The sequence below is a fragment of the Delphinapterus leucas genome, chromosome 5, assembly GCF_059928025.1.
Source record: "Delphinapterus leucas isolate spDelLeu-1000000601 "Yukka" chromosome 5, BTC_Dleu_Yukka2, whole genome shotgun sequence".
Lineage (NCBI taxonomy): Eukaryota > Metazoa > Chordata > Mammalia > Artiodactyla > Monodontidae > Delphinapterus > Delphinapterus leucas.
Window position 1 is genome coordinate 86611891 of NC_143133.1, and position 14671 is coordinate 86626561.

Genomic DNA, 14671 nt, shown 5'->3' on the forward strand with positions numbered 1-14671 from the left:
TATATAGGTGATTTTGGCTTACTTATCCATAGTATACTGTAAATAATACTGGGGTCAGAAATATATTGCACAGTATGTTTAGATTTTAAAGATAGAGCAGTTCATTAACATTTCTGTAAATAACCCAATTTTATTGCCATGTTTTGGTAAACATTCAAACTTTTTTATTAAGCTTTCAAACTTTTTAAGTTTTAGTTTTAATTTTTGTCAGTATTATACATGTACATGATTTAGAGTCAAATAGTTTTATAAAGCTTGTCATAAAAACAATCTGTCTTTTCTTGCTTCTAGTTATAGCCATTTGAGCTCTTTTACCTGATTTTTAATTTCTTATCTCTAACTAGTTTATCTTGTTACATATTGATTTTTTCATTTCTAGGCATTAACTATTGAATTCTTATTATGGAAGAAGAGACTATCACCCCCTCCCATACCATATATATATACACACACACATCCCATCCTGCCTGCTTCTCAGTATAGCAGTTAATACTATATAAACACTGTTGACAGTTGAGCCAAGTATATGTACTGTAATTTTATTTTTCCTTTCCTGAACGACTTTATGTGTTTCTGGAAATTTTTTGTTTTATTTTCTGTGTAGTCAATACTTTTTTTAATCCCCAAACATTCCCTCAGTTAACCTTCAAATACATTCAGATTCTCTCACTTTATCTTCTTAATCTTGTTGTGTAGCTGTTATTTTTGGAATCTACCTTCACCTTCATTCTGGGGATTCCCTTTGCATGGTTTTTGGTTGGATTTCTTCTTTTCTTGGGTCTCACATCCTGTCTCTTGGTTTACTCCCTTATTTGGGGCATACTGTCTAAAAGCTAACTAAAAACAGTAAGTGGAATGTTAATATTTTGAGACCTCATGTGTCTAGAAATATATTCTACCTTCATACTTGCTTGATGTTATGTCAACGTATCAAGTTCTAGGCTGGAAATTTTCCCACAGAATTTTAATTTTAATTTATATGGATGAGGTGTTCTACTTGTTATTGAGAAGTCCAGATGCCTTTCTGATTTCTGATACTTTGTATGAAACTTGTTTTTTCCTCTGGACAATTTTAAGTTCTCTTTTTTCTGAGATTTCATAATTGCATCTTTGGTTGTGGGTCTATTTTCATCCACTGAGTTGGTGGTCTCTCTTTCAGTCTAAAAAAGGCATTTTGGGGACTTCCCTGGTGGTGCAGTGGTTAAGACTCTGCACTCCCAATGCAGGGGGCCCGGGTTCCATCCCAGGTCAGGGAAGTAGATCCCACATGCACGCTAAAGCTAAGAGAGAGAGAGGGAGAGAGGGAGGGAGAGAGGGGGAGGGAGGGGGGAGGGAGTGGGGGAGGGAGGGAGGGAGGGAGTGGAGGAGGGAGGGAGGGAGTGGGGGAGGGAGGGAGGGAGTGGGGGAGGGAGGGAGGGGGAGGGAGGGAGGAAGGAAGGACTTGAGAAGAATTTAAAAATAAATAAATAAAAAGGCATTTTCAATTCTGGGAAAATTTCCTGGTTTATTTCCTTGATAAAGTATTTTCTTGATAAAATATTTCCTTGTTTTTCTGTTATACATTTCTGGAATTCTTATTACTTGGATATTGGGCCTCCTGGACAGATCCTTGATATTTTTCTCTTACATCTCTTTCTTTGTTTTTTATGCTTTGCGTTCCGAGAGATTACTTCAGTTTTATATTCTATTCTTTCTATTATGATTTTCATTTCTGCTACCATTTAAAAAATTTCAAGGGTCTTCTTTTCTTTTTTATATATAGTATTCCTTTCTCATTTCATGAAGCAATATTTTTTTCCTATCACTGAGTATATTAATTTTAGGGGGGCATTTTTATTCTTTGCCATTGTTTATCCTTTTAGTTGCTTTCTTCTGTCTATTTTGATGTCTTGTTTCACATTAGAGGCTTCCCTCAAGACCTGGTAACCCTTTTGCTTTCTGCTTTTATTTACAAGTAGGACAACTGAAAAGTGAATTGGAACTCTGTGCATGTGTGCGGTGGGCATGTCAACTGTGGGATTTGCTGAAGGGTGATATGGCTAGGCTGTTACCTTGAAGAACCCCTAGAATAAAGTACTTTCTAGGTCTTTATGTGGTGTGGTCAGATTTGCCAAAAAAAAAAAAAAAAGCACAATTGGTCTTTGCTTGGAGATTATTATCCCGACTGCAAGGTTCTGGGGATCCTGATGGGGGAAAAGGCTAGGGGTCTCAACATTGATTTTTTTAAACTCATCTAATCACCCAGTGTTAAATATGGTACATCTGCCCGCAACTGTGCCTGTGACTGTATCTGCCAAGGCAGACACCCTCTCTGTTTTGCCCTCTTCATAGAATAAACCTTTAACTTCTAGTCTTTTCTTAGGATGGGAGGTAGTACAGAAGCCTACTGTGTAGATTGCAGAGGGCGTCTGGGTGTGTAACTCCTTAAACAGACTGTGGAAGTCTTGTTCCATCTTCACTCCTACTTCCAGAGTATCCTACTTGTACTGATTCCTGAATCTTTTATGGGATCTATTGTATAAATTGGGCTGCTTCCAAGTTTAGGGTTAAGTTTCCTTAGATATGTGTGGGTTTTTAAAAATTAATTAATTAATTTATTTTTGGCTGCATTGGGTCTTCGTTGCTGTGCGCAGGCTTTCTCTAGTTGCAGAGATTGGGGGATACTCTTCATTGCACTGCGTAGGCTTCTCATTGCTGTGGCTTCTCTTGTTGTGGAACACAGGCTCTAGGCTTGCGGGCTTCAGTAGTTGTGGCACACAGGCTTAGTTGCTCCACGGCATGTGGGATCCTCCCGGTCCAGGGCTCGAACCCGTGTCCCCTGCATTGGCAGGCGGATTCTTAACCACTGCGCCACCAGGGAAATCCTTCCTTAGATATGTTAATTCAGTTATTTATTCATCTACTTTCTAATTCGTAAAATTGTTGTTTTCTCCTCTTTTATTCTCTTTATCCTTATGGGATTGATTTTTTTAAAAATTCACTTTATTATCACTTTGAGTAGGGAGTGGAAGCTAATGTGTGTTTTCAGCCCACCATCTTTAACCATCACTCTTCAGAATAGTCTTCTTATAGGTACTGATCCATTTTATTGCCATGTTCTGTTAAGCATCCACAGTTTTGTGGTGTCTCTAAGAGAAAGGAAATTATATCACTGTGTTAAACTACTTAATGTTTTTTGAGTTCTTTGTTACTGCGATGTATTAGTAGGTAGTGAGTCTAAGAGTCCTTTTCCACCAAACAGAGTTCAATAACTCTAATTTTTACAAAAGTACAGATTAATGTAAATTTGAGCTGCAAGGAGCTTTTATTTATTGTTTATTATCAGTCCTCACTGGTACTCCAGATTATTCAGATTATGCTTCTAGAGTGTGCTTTAGCAAATCTCATTTAAACTTTAATTCCTTTGACCTGAATTATTCATTGGTTAAAACTTATCTCCAAATCAGGAATTATCTGTTTTATTAAAAAAAAGAAAAAAAAAGCAACAAACAAAAACCAGTTAGCTGCATTTGAAATTAGATTTATAGGAGAAAAATGATTTATAACTTTTGTATTCATGTTTCTAATATATTCCTCCAGTTCCAGTAATAAAAGAAATGGCTTTTCCTGTTTTCCAGGACACTTTATCAGTTTTTATAGGCATTAACATGGGCTTCTTCTTTTCTTAAAACTATTAATTTAATGCATTGACTTTCTTATAAATGCCGTGGTTTTGAACTTTAATATAAATTATTGTACAGATATGAACAAAGCTTTCTATTAGAGTTACTATTTAATAGAAAAAGAATAAACCATAGAATACAAACTGTAGATGTTTTTAATTGACTAAAAGACCTATACTTATCATCCTACCATCTGTGTGTTTTTATCCAAAAGAATACATCTAAAGGATTAGAAAATAAATGTGGAGCTCTTAGAAGATTTCAGGAGAAAACGAATGTTCTCATGGTAGCCTGAGAGAAGGGAGACAGACTAGGGCAGGAGTTCTTTTTCTGGGTTTATGAGCAGGTTTTAGCACTTCCCTGAATTCCTGTATGCAAAATATTATGTCTCTAGAGAAAAGGTTCATAATGTCTTTCAGATTATCAGAGGCTCAAAATAGATTAAGAACTAGAGGTAAAAAGGTCAGTAAAGAAAAAATTGTATACATTTTTAAGAACATTACAGGAGGTATTTCCATCTTATGTACTTAGCTACAACTATGCATGTATAGTATGTACTATGCTTCTGTATCTATTATGACTGGGCCTATTTGTATAAGCTCAGAATATAAATTTAGCAAATGTTGTCAAAATGTTTGCTTTTACTTTACCATTTTTGACCTGGAGTCCTTTATCAGTTTAGCTCAACAAACTTTTGTTGAGGATGTGTTCTGACCTGGGCCTTCTGCTAGGTTCTGGAGATGCAGTGATGGCTTGAAACAGTCCTTGCCTTTGAGAATCTCATGGCACATTGTAAAATAGAGACACATTTTAGTGTTCTGTATGAACATGGAGAAGGCATCCTTAACATAGCTTAGGATATCAGTGAAGCTTCCTGAGGAAAAATGACCCTTGAATTAATTCTCTACGGATGACTGGTAAAAAAAAAAGAAAGTTCAGTTAAAAGTGTATGAGATACGGATAAGTAGGCTCCATCTGATTTTAACTTTGTCTTTTTTTTCCTAGTCAGGCTGGCTTTATTGTAAGAGTTTAATTTCAAAGCATTTAGACCAGTAAAACTGCTGTGTCACTGAGTTGATACCTATTGTGTTACTGCTTCATATTTGCAGGCAAATGATGGACTATAGGAGTTGTAGGTGAATCTTTGCTCTACTGTTAACTTGAGATCTGTACCTGATGTAAAGATTGTTCCATTACTGCCAAGACTGCAGACTTGATCTTTTGTTGCGCTGTTTATGATGAGCTGTGGTTTTGAAATAGATGCCAGGGAAATTCTCCACTTTTACTTTGGTGGAAAAAAAAAATCCTGTTACTACAAGGAAGTGCTTATTAGTTTTTAAAGTAAAGTTAAATTGCTCTAAACTATGGGAGGAAACCGCAACCTATTTATTTATTACAAATAACTAAATAAAATGAAAAATAAGAGCTACCTCCTCCCTCCCCCTCCCCTCCCCCAATGGGAGGAGTAGGCTTGCTTTGACTGAGATGTCTTGCTTTGATTGACCTATTTATTTATTTAACTTTTTTTTTTTTGCGTTCCACACGAATTTTATTTACACAATCCATGTGAGATTTCTGAACCTGTGCCAAAAGAGGCAAGATAAGGCCTTTTCTCTCAGGCCTGTTACTGAAATGTAAATTAACACAAATGCAAGTCAAACTTACTCATTGTTGACAAATAGCTCTTAGTCCCTATTTTAGTATAATCATCACATGGGGGAAGAAAAAAACTTCCTAAGATGCTCAGCCTCAAAGGGCAGTCAGTGGGTGTCAGCATCCCCCTCAGAGGTGCTGTGCCACCCTGGAAAGAATGCCTTCGGGCTCCTTCCCATCCCCCAAGGCAGCAGCAAATCCTTCCTGTCGCCTCCTTTTGGCCAAAGCAGCCAAAGATTTAAAAGTCTTTGGTTCGTAGATGGCTAGATCTGCAAGTACTTTCCTTTTGAGCTCCCCTGGCACTTAATCAAGTTGAGGATGAATGCTGGGTACCTGAGGCCGTGTTCCTGGGAAGCAGCTGTAACTCGAGTGATCCAGAGCGTCCACAGGTTCCTCTTCTTCAGCCTGCGGGCTCGGGTGCACTGCACGAACGCTCGCGTCACAGCCCTGACGGCCAGCCGGTAGCACCGATTCTTCCTCCCCCGGAAGTGCCGCGCGTGCTTCAGCACCTCCTGGACCCTCCAGTAGCGGTCGGTGATGCGGTTCCGCAGCCAGAGCTGCGCCGTGAGGAAGACCATGGCGCCAGCAGCCCGCGCCTCTGCTCACCAAGGTGAGCGTCGCACCGCCGCCGCCACCCCTCCCCAGCGATTCCGGGTCAGCTAACTTTTTATTTTATATTGGAGTATAGCCGATTAACAATGTTGTGATAGTTTCAGGTGCACAGCAAAGGGACTCCGCCATACATATGCATGTATCCATTCTCCCCCAAACTCTCCTCCCATCCAGGCTGCCATATAACATTGAGCAGAGCTCCCTGTGCTATACAGTAGGTCCCTGTTGGTTATCCATTTTAAATATAGTAGTGTGTACATGTCGATCCCAAACTTCCTGACTATCCCTTCCCCTTATCTTTCCCCCCTGGTAACCATAAGTTCATTCTCTAAGTCTGTGAGTCTGTTTCTGTTTTGTAAATAGGTTCATTTGTATCATTTCTTTTTAGATTCCACATCATACAGTATTTGTCTTTTTCTATCTGACTTACTTCACTCAGTATGACAATCTCTTGGTCCATCCATGTTGCTGCAAATGACATTATTTCATTCTTTTTAATGGATGAGTAATATTCCATTGTATATATATATACCACATCTTTATACATTCCTCTGTTGAAGGACATTTAGGTTGCTTCCTTATCTTGGCTATTGTAAACAGTGCTGCAATGAACATTGGGGTGCATGTATCCTTTCGGGCCATGCTTTTCTCTGGATATATGCCCAGGAGTGGGATTGCAGGGTCATATGGTAGCTCTATTTTTAGCTTTTTAAGGAACTTCCATACTGTTCTCCATAGTGGCTGTACCAATTTACATTCCCACCAACAGTGTATAAGGGTTTCCTTCTCTCCGTACCCTCTCCAGCATTTATTGTGTGTGGATTTTTTGATAATAGCCATTTTGACTGGTGTGAGGTGATATCTCACTGTAGTTTTGATTTGCATTTCTCTGATAATTAGCAATGTTTACATCTTTTCATGTGCCTCTTGGCCATCTGTATGTCTTCTTTGGAGAAATGTCTATGTAGGTCTTCTGCCCATTATTTGATTGGGTTGTTTGTTTTGATGGTATTAAGCCTCATGAGCTGTTTGTAAATTTTGGAGACTAATCCCTTGTTGGTCACATCATTTGCAAATATTTTCTCCCAATCTGTGGGTTGTCTTTTCATTTTGTTTATGATTTCCTTTGCTGTGCAAAAGCTTTTGAGTTTAATTAGGTCCCATTTGTTTATTTTTGTTTTTATTTCCATTATTCTGGGAGAGGATTGAAAAAGATATTGCTGTGATTTATGTCAGAGAGTGTATTGCCTGTTTTCCTCTAGGAGTTAAAGGACCTAAGGTTGAAAATGAAATTTTGGTGTCAGGGTTAGGAAATCTCCCCAATCCATCTGTTACTTCTTTTGCTGTAGTTTAAAATCTTTTAGATTTGTTGCACCAAATAAAGATGATGGGTCAATCCCTTTCTTTAATACTGAGAACAATTGCTCCTTGCAATAAGAACAAGATTTTTCTCTCCTTTCAGTATCATTATTTAAGATCATAAACATTTATTAGTAAACCTGTTATGTCCCAGGTTCTTTGTTAGATTCTCGGGATTCAAGGATGTCCAAGACATGATCCATATTCTTGAGCAACTCACAGTCTAGTGAGAGAGAGAAAGAAAAATGAAAATGAGTAAGCATGAGGAGGTACTGTTTTAATCTGACCCTTTATGGATTAGTAGAAGTATGGCAGGGAGATTGCTATGGTCTGAATGTGTCCACCCAGATTCATAAGTTGAAATCTTAATGTGCAATGTGATGGTCTTAGGAGGTGATTAGGTCTTCAGGGTTCCATCCTCATTACTGGGGTTAGTGCCCTTAGGAAAAAGATCTCGTAGAGCTCCCTAATCCCTTCCACCATATGAGGAGGTAGTGAGAAGTGGCCAGTCAGAAACCCGGAAGAGGTCCTGACAATGCTGACACCCTGATCTTGGACCTCTGGCCACCAAAACTGTGAGAAATAAATTTTTGTTGTTTATAAGCCACCCAGTCTGTGGTATTTTGTTATAGTAGACTGAATGGACTAATACAGGGATAAAGTGATGATTATCTATATGTGTGTGTATATGTATACGTATAAATGCATATACATATAGTCCTTCATTCATTGAGCATTTTTAAGCTGTCATTTCCTATACTGCGCATTTGCTGTGTGAGAGCTACCTTAAAACTAAGCTGCTTTAGGGGCTTCCCTGGTGGTCCAGTGGTAAAGGATCCGCCTTCCAATGCAGGGGACGCGGGTTCGATCCCTGGTCGGGGAACTAAGATCCCACATGCCATGGAGCAACTAAGCCCACGCGCCATAACTACTGAGCTCCCGCACCACAACTAGAAAGCCTTCATGCCACGAAGTACAGAGCCCATGTGCTTTGGAGCCCGCGCTCCACAACTGCAGAGCCCATGCACCCTGGTGCCTGCGTGTCACAACTAGAGAGAGAAAACCCACACGCCACAACTAGACAGAAACCTGGCACTGCAACAGAGAACCCGCATGCTGCAATGAAAGATCCCGCGTGCCTCAACGAAGACCTCGCATGCCGCAGCTAAGACCTGACACAGCCAAAAAAATAATAAAATAAATAAATGTTAAAAAAAGAATGTAAAAACTTATTTTAAAAAATTAAGCTGCTTTAAATGTATTCATTCATTTAATTGTCATAATGGTCCTGCAAAATTGGTGATGTCATGTCCAGTGTTTAGTTGTAGCTTGGAGAAGTTATATGATTTATCTAAGATTTCACAGCTAGTAAGTTACGAAGACAGGATCTGAAACTGGGTCTTTACTCCAAATCCTTTGCCCTTTCCTATTCTGTATCCCAGATACCACATTGAGCAGTGTAGTTACAAAAATGAAGAGGCCACAGCCTCCTATTCGAAAGAGGTATCTGAAAGAGAACAAACACATAGATATGTTACAGGTGTTTTAAGCTACAAGGAGACAGAAGAGAGGATGGAGAGGTTTTCATGGAAGGCTAGGAAAAGTTTTTATAAAAGAAGTGATGTTCAAGCTCCCTGGGTGTTTCTTGGTTGAAATATCAGTATATTTGGAATTACTGCCAGCTCAGTTGCAGGTTGATGCTCATTCTGAGCTCTGCATATGCAAGTTTTGGTTTCTTCCTTCTAACAGTCCAGCGCATTGTAGAGGATTCAGAAAATGCAGTTACTGCTGTTGCATGGAAATCACCTAGATATTCAACTATGGGCACTTCCTAAAATCTCCTGTGGTTTTAGTACCTATTTACTGAATAATGAATTCAGTTCTGGGCAAAGAAAATTGCAGTCTGTATACAACTTAGAAGCTCAGAGTGTGATTGGAGATGAGTGATTAAACTTTAGTGTCTTCATCTATAGCTAAAATTATGCCTCACATAACTTCACAGATGTAGAAACTAATTGGCCTTTGCTTGTGAAGTGCTTTTTATTTTCTAAGGATTAGATTATAAAATTTTATGGGGTATTAAATAAATAGTGAATTGACCAACCCTCTACCTGTTCTTGCATGAAGTCATGGAGTCACACTTTATACAATTGAAGTGTTAGGAATATGCTGAAAATTGAGAGGTAATGCAGTTAGCAGTTTAATATACTTGTGCAGTGGTCCCTAATGTGTGTTAAGGAGCAAGATGTTAACATGTGGAAGAAAATTTTCCATGACTAAAGATGTTTGGGAAGCCCTGAGCTAAACCATAAGCAATTTTCTTTACTATAGGACTTCTCATAGCTTATAAAATACTTGTTTTAATAATATACTAGTGCATCTTTTGGCACTGTGCTAACCAGTGAGAATGCCAAGAGTATTAGTTACCTTCAGTCTTATTTTTCCTCTGAACCTGAGACGTGTAGGTACAATTGCCTGCCTAACTTAACCATTTGGATGTCTAATAGGTATCTCAATTTGTGCAAAATCCATCTCCCCAGACCTATCTCAATAAATGGCTCATTTTCTGCCTGCTTGATACTAAAAACCTAGGAGTCTTTCTTGATGGTCTTTTCTTCACCACTCTCCACAAATTCTGAAATCCAAAGTGAGTCCTGTTGGTTCTACCTACAAATATTGGAATCTGGCTTCATCTTTCTGTCCCTGTTTGTCCAAGCGATCATTCTTTCATTCTTTCTTCTTTGTAGTTTCGTAACTGGCTTCTCTGTTTCTACTTTTGCCCTCCTCCCAGTCCATTCTCTACATGGCAACTAGAATGATCTTTTTTAGACCATTAAATTGTCATGTTATACTTCCATTTTTTTTTAATCTGCAAAGTCTTCACATTTATACTTAAAATGATAATCTAAATTCCATACTTTGGTCTCTAAAGTCTTAGCTAGTGTGGTTCTACAAGACTCTGATTTCTTATACCACTGTTGCCATCATTCATGCTGCCTTCATCACCATTACCTTCTTAACCCCTCTTCCTTGAAAAAGTCACTTTTGTGCTAGTTTATCCTGTAAGTGTGGAATGCTCTTCCTTCTTCCCCAGATCGTTCCATGGCTGATTCCTTCTTCTTGTCTTTCTGGCCTTAGGGAGGCCTTCTCTAACTATCTAACCTAATATAGTACCTTGTCACATTACATTATTTGTCACATCATTCTGTTATTTTCATCATAGCACTTACCACTACCCAGTAGTGTTTTGTTGGTTTTACTTTTTCTTCTACCTCCTCTCCCCACCATGAAAGTAGAGATTCTCTTGTTCAGTGCTGTGTCCCAGGGCTTAGAACAGTGCTACGTAGAATATAGTAGGTGGTCAGAATATGCTAGTTGGATGAAGGAATGCAAGAGTGAATAAATGGATGAAAGAAACTGACTTATTGAACTGGTGAGGAATGTTATTGGGAGGCTCCTTTTTTTTTAATAGTAAAGGTTTTTCTTTAAACATTTTAAAAAGTTGAGCTGTTATTCACATACTATAAAATTCTTCCTTAAAAGTATACAGTCCAGGACTTCTCTGGTGGTCCAGTGGTTAAGACTCTGCACTTCCACTACAGGGGGCACAGGTTCAATCCCTGGTTGGGGAGCTAAGATCCCACATGCTGCGTGTTGCAGCCAAAAAAAAAAAGTATACAATTCAGTAGATTTAGTATATTCACAAAGTTGTGCAACCATCACAACTAATTCCAGAATATTTTTATCACACCCAACAGAAACCTTTGTATCGTTAGTAGTCATTCTCCATTTCTTCTTCTCCAGCCCCTGGCAACCACTAGTCTCCTTTCTGTCTCAATGGATTTGTCTATTCTGGACATTTCATATGAATGGAATCATAAAAAATGTGATACTTCATATTTTGTGTCTGAATTTTTTTCTCAGCATAATAATATTGTCAAGATTCACCCATGTTATAACATGTTATCAGTACTTAATTCTTTTTTTATGGATGAATAATATTCCATTGTATGAATATACCATATTTTATTTATCTATGCATCAGTTGATGGACTTTTGGGCTGCTCACACTTTTTGGCTCTTATGAATAATGGTGCTGTGTACATTAATATACAAGTTTTTGTGGACATAAATTTCAGTTTTCTTGGTAATATACCTAATCATCTCTCCTCCCCTCCCCTGACCCCCTGGCAAGCACTGATTATTTTACTGTTTCTAAAGCTTTTCCAGAGTGCCTTGTATTTGGAATCATACACTATGTAGCCTTTTCAGTCTGACTTTCTTCACTTAACAATATTCAATTAAGGCTTCTTCATGGTTTTGTTTTTTATTTTTTTGTGGCTTCATAGCTTGTCTCTTTTTAATCTCTGATCATAATATTCCATTTTATGGATGTACCACAGTTTATTGATTCACCTATTGAAAGGCATCTTGGTTGCTTCCCACTTCTACGACTATGATCGAAGTTGCTATAAACACTCACAGGCAGGTTTTTGGGTGGACATAGGTTTTCAGCTCAATTGGGTAAATACCTGAGTCGGTTTGCTAGGTTGTATGGAAAGATTCTGTTTAGCTTTGTAGCAAATTTGGAAGACAGCCAAACTGTCTTCCAAAGTAGCAAATTTGGAAGACAGCCAAACTGTCTTCCAAAGTGGCTGTGCCATTTTGCATTCCTACCAGCAATGAATGTTGCTCTGCATCCTCATCAGCTTTTGGTATTGTCAGTTTTTTGGCTTGTAGCCACTTTAATAGGCGTGTAATGGTATCTCGTTTAAGTTTGCAATTCCCTGATGACAAATGATGTTGACTGTCTTTTCATATGTTTATTTGCCATCTGTTTATCTTTTTTGGTGGGGTTTGTTCATATCTTTTGCCCATTTCTTCCTTGGGTTGTTTTCTTATTGTTGAATTTTAAGAACTTTTTGTATGTTTTGGATACAAGTGCTTTATCAGATATATGGTTTGCAAAGATTTTCTCCTAGTCTGTGTGCCTTACAGTGTCTTTCACAGAACAGAATTTTTAATTTTAGTAAATTGCCTACAGAGGAACCTGCTCGTCCTGAAAGCACTGAGCTTTAGCCTAATGTTAAATACCTGCTGCCCCTTGCCTACTGCTCAGAAAAAGGTCAGCAGAGGAGGGTATTGGGATTCACTTGCTCAGAGACTCTGAATCACAGTCCTATATAATTCCTGAAGAGTCTCTTACAGTCCTTTCACTTTCCTGTAGTCCAGATTCTGAGCTTGAAGCACAGTGGGAACCACTCTTACGTTCACTAAGAAGGTAAGTCTTCTACTGGGTGTGTTCACTGAGTCTTCTACTGGGCACGTTCTAGGCTAGGTTTTTTTCAGACTTTCACTGTCACTGTATCTCATCAACTTTTTAATCTTACCAGATTTCCTCAATTTCTGATCTTCTCTTAGCCTTCTTTCTTGCTTTCCAGAAATATTGAGGGTTTCTTTTTACTCTCGTAACATTAACAATAACAGCAACAGCACCACCAGTGATTAGTGATTTTAAAAGGATGTAAGGTAGAAATGTATTTATAGATATGTCTGTTCAGATTGCTGACTTTCTGAATCAAGATTGTATTTTTGGTACTCATAGCTTTTAGCCTTTAGCCTTTGACTTTATTATGTCTAGAACCCATTCTACTTGATTTTGACAGTTTCTAACATTTTTTGCTGGTGCATATGTGTGTTTCTGAAAGTACAAATGTGTTTGGCAACCTTTTAGGGGAAATTACTCTCTCGTGAAATTGTATTTTTCCTTAATGGCAGTACTAAATATTCATATAAATTAGAAGAGGTGTGAAGAGAGGAAATGGAATTAGGTACTTTGAAGATTGTTTTTAAAAATGTACCTACTAATGACACTCTTAGTACAAATTAGCCTTGTGTTGTTTCATAAGTGACTTGATTAAACTTTGGTGATAGAGGAAGAAAATAGAAATAATTGGATAGAAAATAAAGGTAAGCATCATGTAGTGTTGGCTAGTGGATAAAAGAATGGGCTTTAAATATTTAAATCCTAGATTTAAATTCTGGCTCCTACTTTACCAATATTATAAGCTTGAGCAAATTATTTAGGTACTTTAAGTCTCAGTTTTGTTACCCATAAAATAAAGTATAGCATGTACATCATAGAGTTATGAAGATTAAATGGGATATTGCGTGTAAAATACTTACGAGTACAAGGCCTGCAGTAAATATTAGTTAATATTAATCATCATCATTACTATCCTAGTGTAGGAGCTCTCAGCCTGAACTTGACTGGAACTATCAATTAACAAGTATTTATCAAGTATCTGATCTCTAGTATTGGATTTAGACCTATAGAAGGAGCTACTGTTGTGAATATCAGGTTGGTACCTAGAGGTGGAACAAAGTGAGCTAATATTAGTGGAGTTCTTACCACAGGGTTCAATAGTAAGGTAGATGTTATTATTCCAAGCTGAGGCTTAGTAATGTTAAGTAACTTGAAGATAATGGACTGTTTTTGAGTCCCACTTCTGCCATTTAATTTAGCTAGGTGGTCAGAGTAAGTCACTTAACTTTGAAGGTATGGAGTTATTGACACAAATAAGTTGATGTTAATTTACTTCTAATTTTGAATATATGGACATGTTCTTCAGTGTCAAAATATACACATCTGTATTCTTCTAACCCTTACCAGTGCCCCTGTTTTGAGTTCTCTGTACATCTGCCCCGCCAATTCCTTCAGCCTTACGATTCTGCAGTCCAACTTAGAAAATATCAATTTTGTTGATAGTTGGATTGAACAATAAAGGGTTAAAATTGAGGGTAATGATGGGTGTGACTGTGTTGAGATAGTAAGAAATGGTTTATGAGAATAAATGTAGGTGTCACAGTGGGGACTAATCTATTTAGGGACTCAAAGAGGAAATAAATGATGCTTTTGAAATTTACAGAAGGTGATCAAATTGGATGACTAATTATAAGGGATATGTGTTCAGAGTTTTCCCTTTAGACTCAGTTATTTACCTGTCAAGCCATCCGGTCTTGCTCTAGAAATTGATTGTCCTTCAAATATGAGTAAGAGGACTAGAATAAACAAACCTGACTCCTGGATGTTTATTTGGAAAGAAAAGGCCTCAGGGTAATGCTGTGAATTGTCAGTCACATTTACATTCTAATCAGAAAGCTCTAAATTCTCATACAGTTATGATGCCCTGTTGGGAGCTGTACAGGAGAAACTAGCAATTGAATCCCTGTCCTCGAAGACCAAAAAAGTATATAGCTACGCTCATACGTTGTTAATGGATTTTAAAAGGGTACAACTTATTTTTGGGGAAAAAATAGACCTTATATAAAAATTTAAAATGTATGTGCTCTTTAGCACAGCAATTTTATCTCTACGAATTTAT

At 37.9% G+C, this 14671-nt stretch overlaps 1 protein-coding gene and 1 pseudogene across 1 annotated transcript in view; one reads left to right on the top strand and one right to left on the bottom strand.

Annotated features, from left to right (window-relative positions):
• The window catches only part of MOB1B (MOB kinase activator 1B), a 60052-nt gene that overhangs the window by 17796 nt on the left and 27585 nt on the right, over positions 1 to 14671 (top strand). The gene's annotated exons all lie outside the window — the stretch shown is intronic.
• Positions 4680 to 6348, bottom strand: LOC111187582 (large ribosomal subunit protein bL20m pseudogene; annotated as a pseudogene).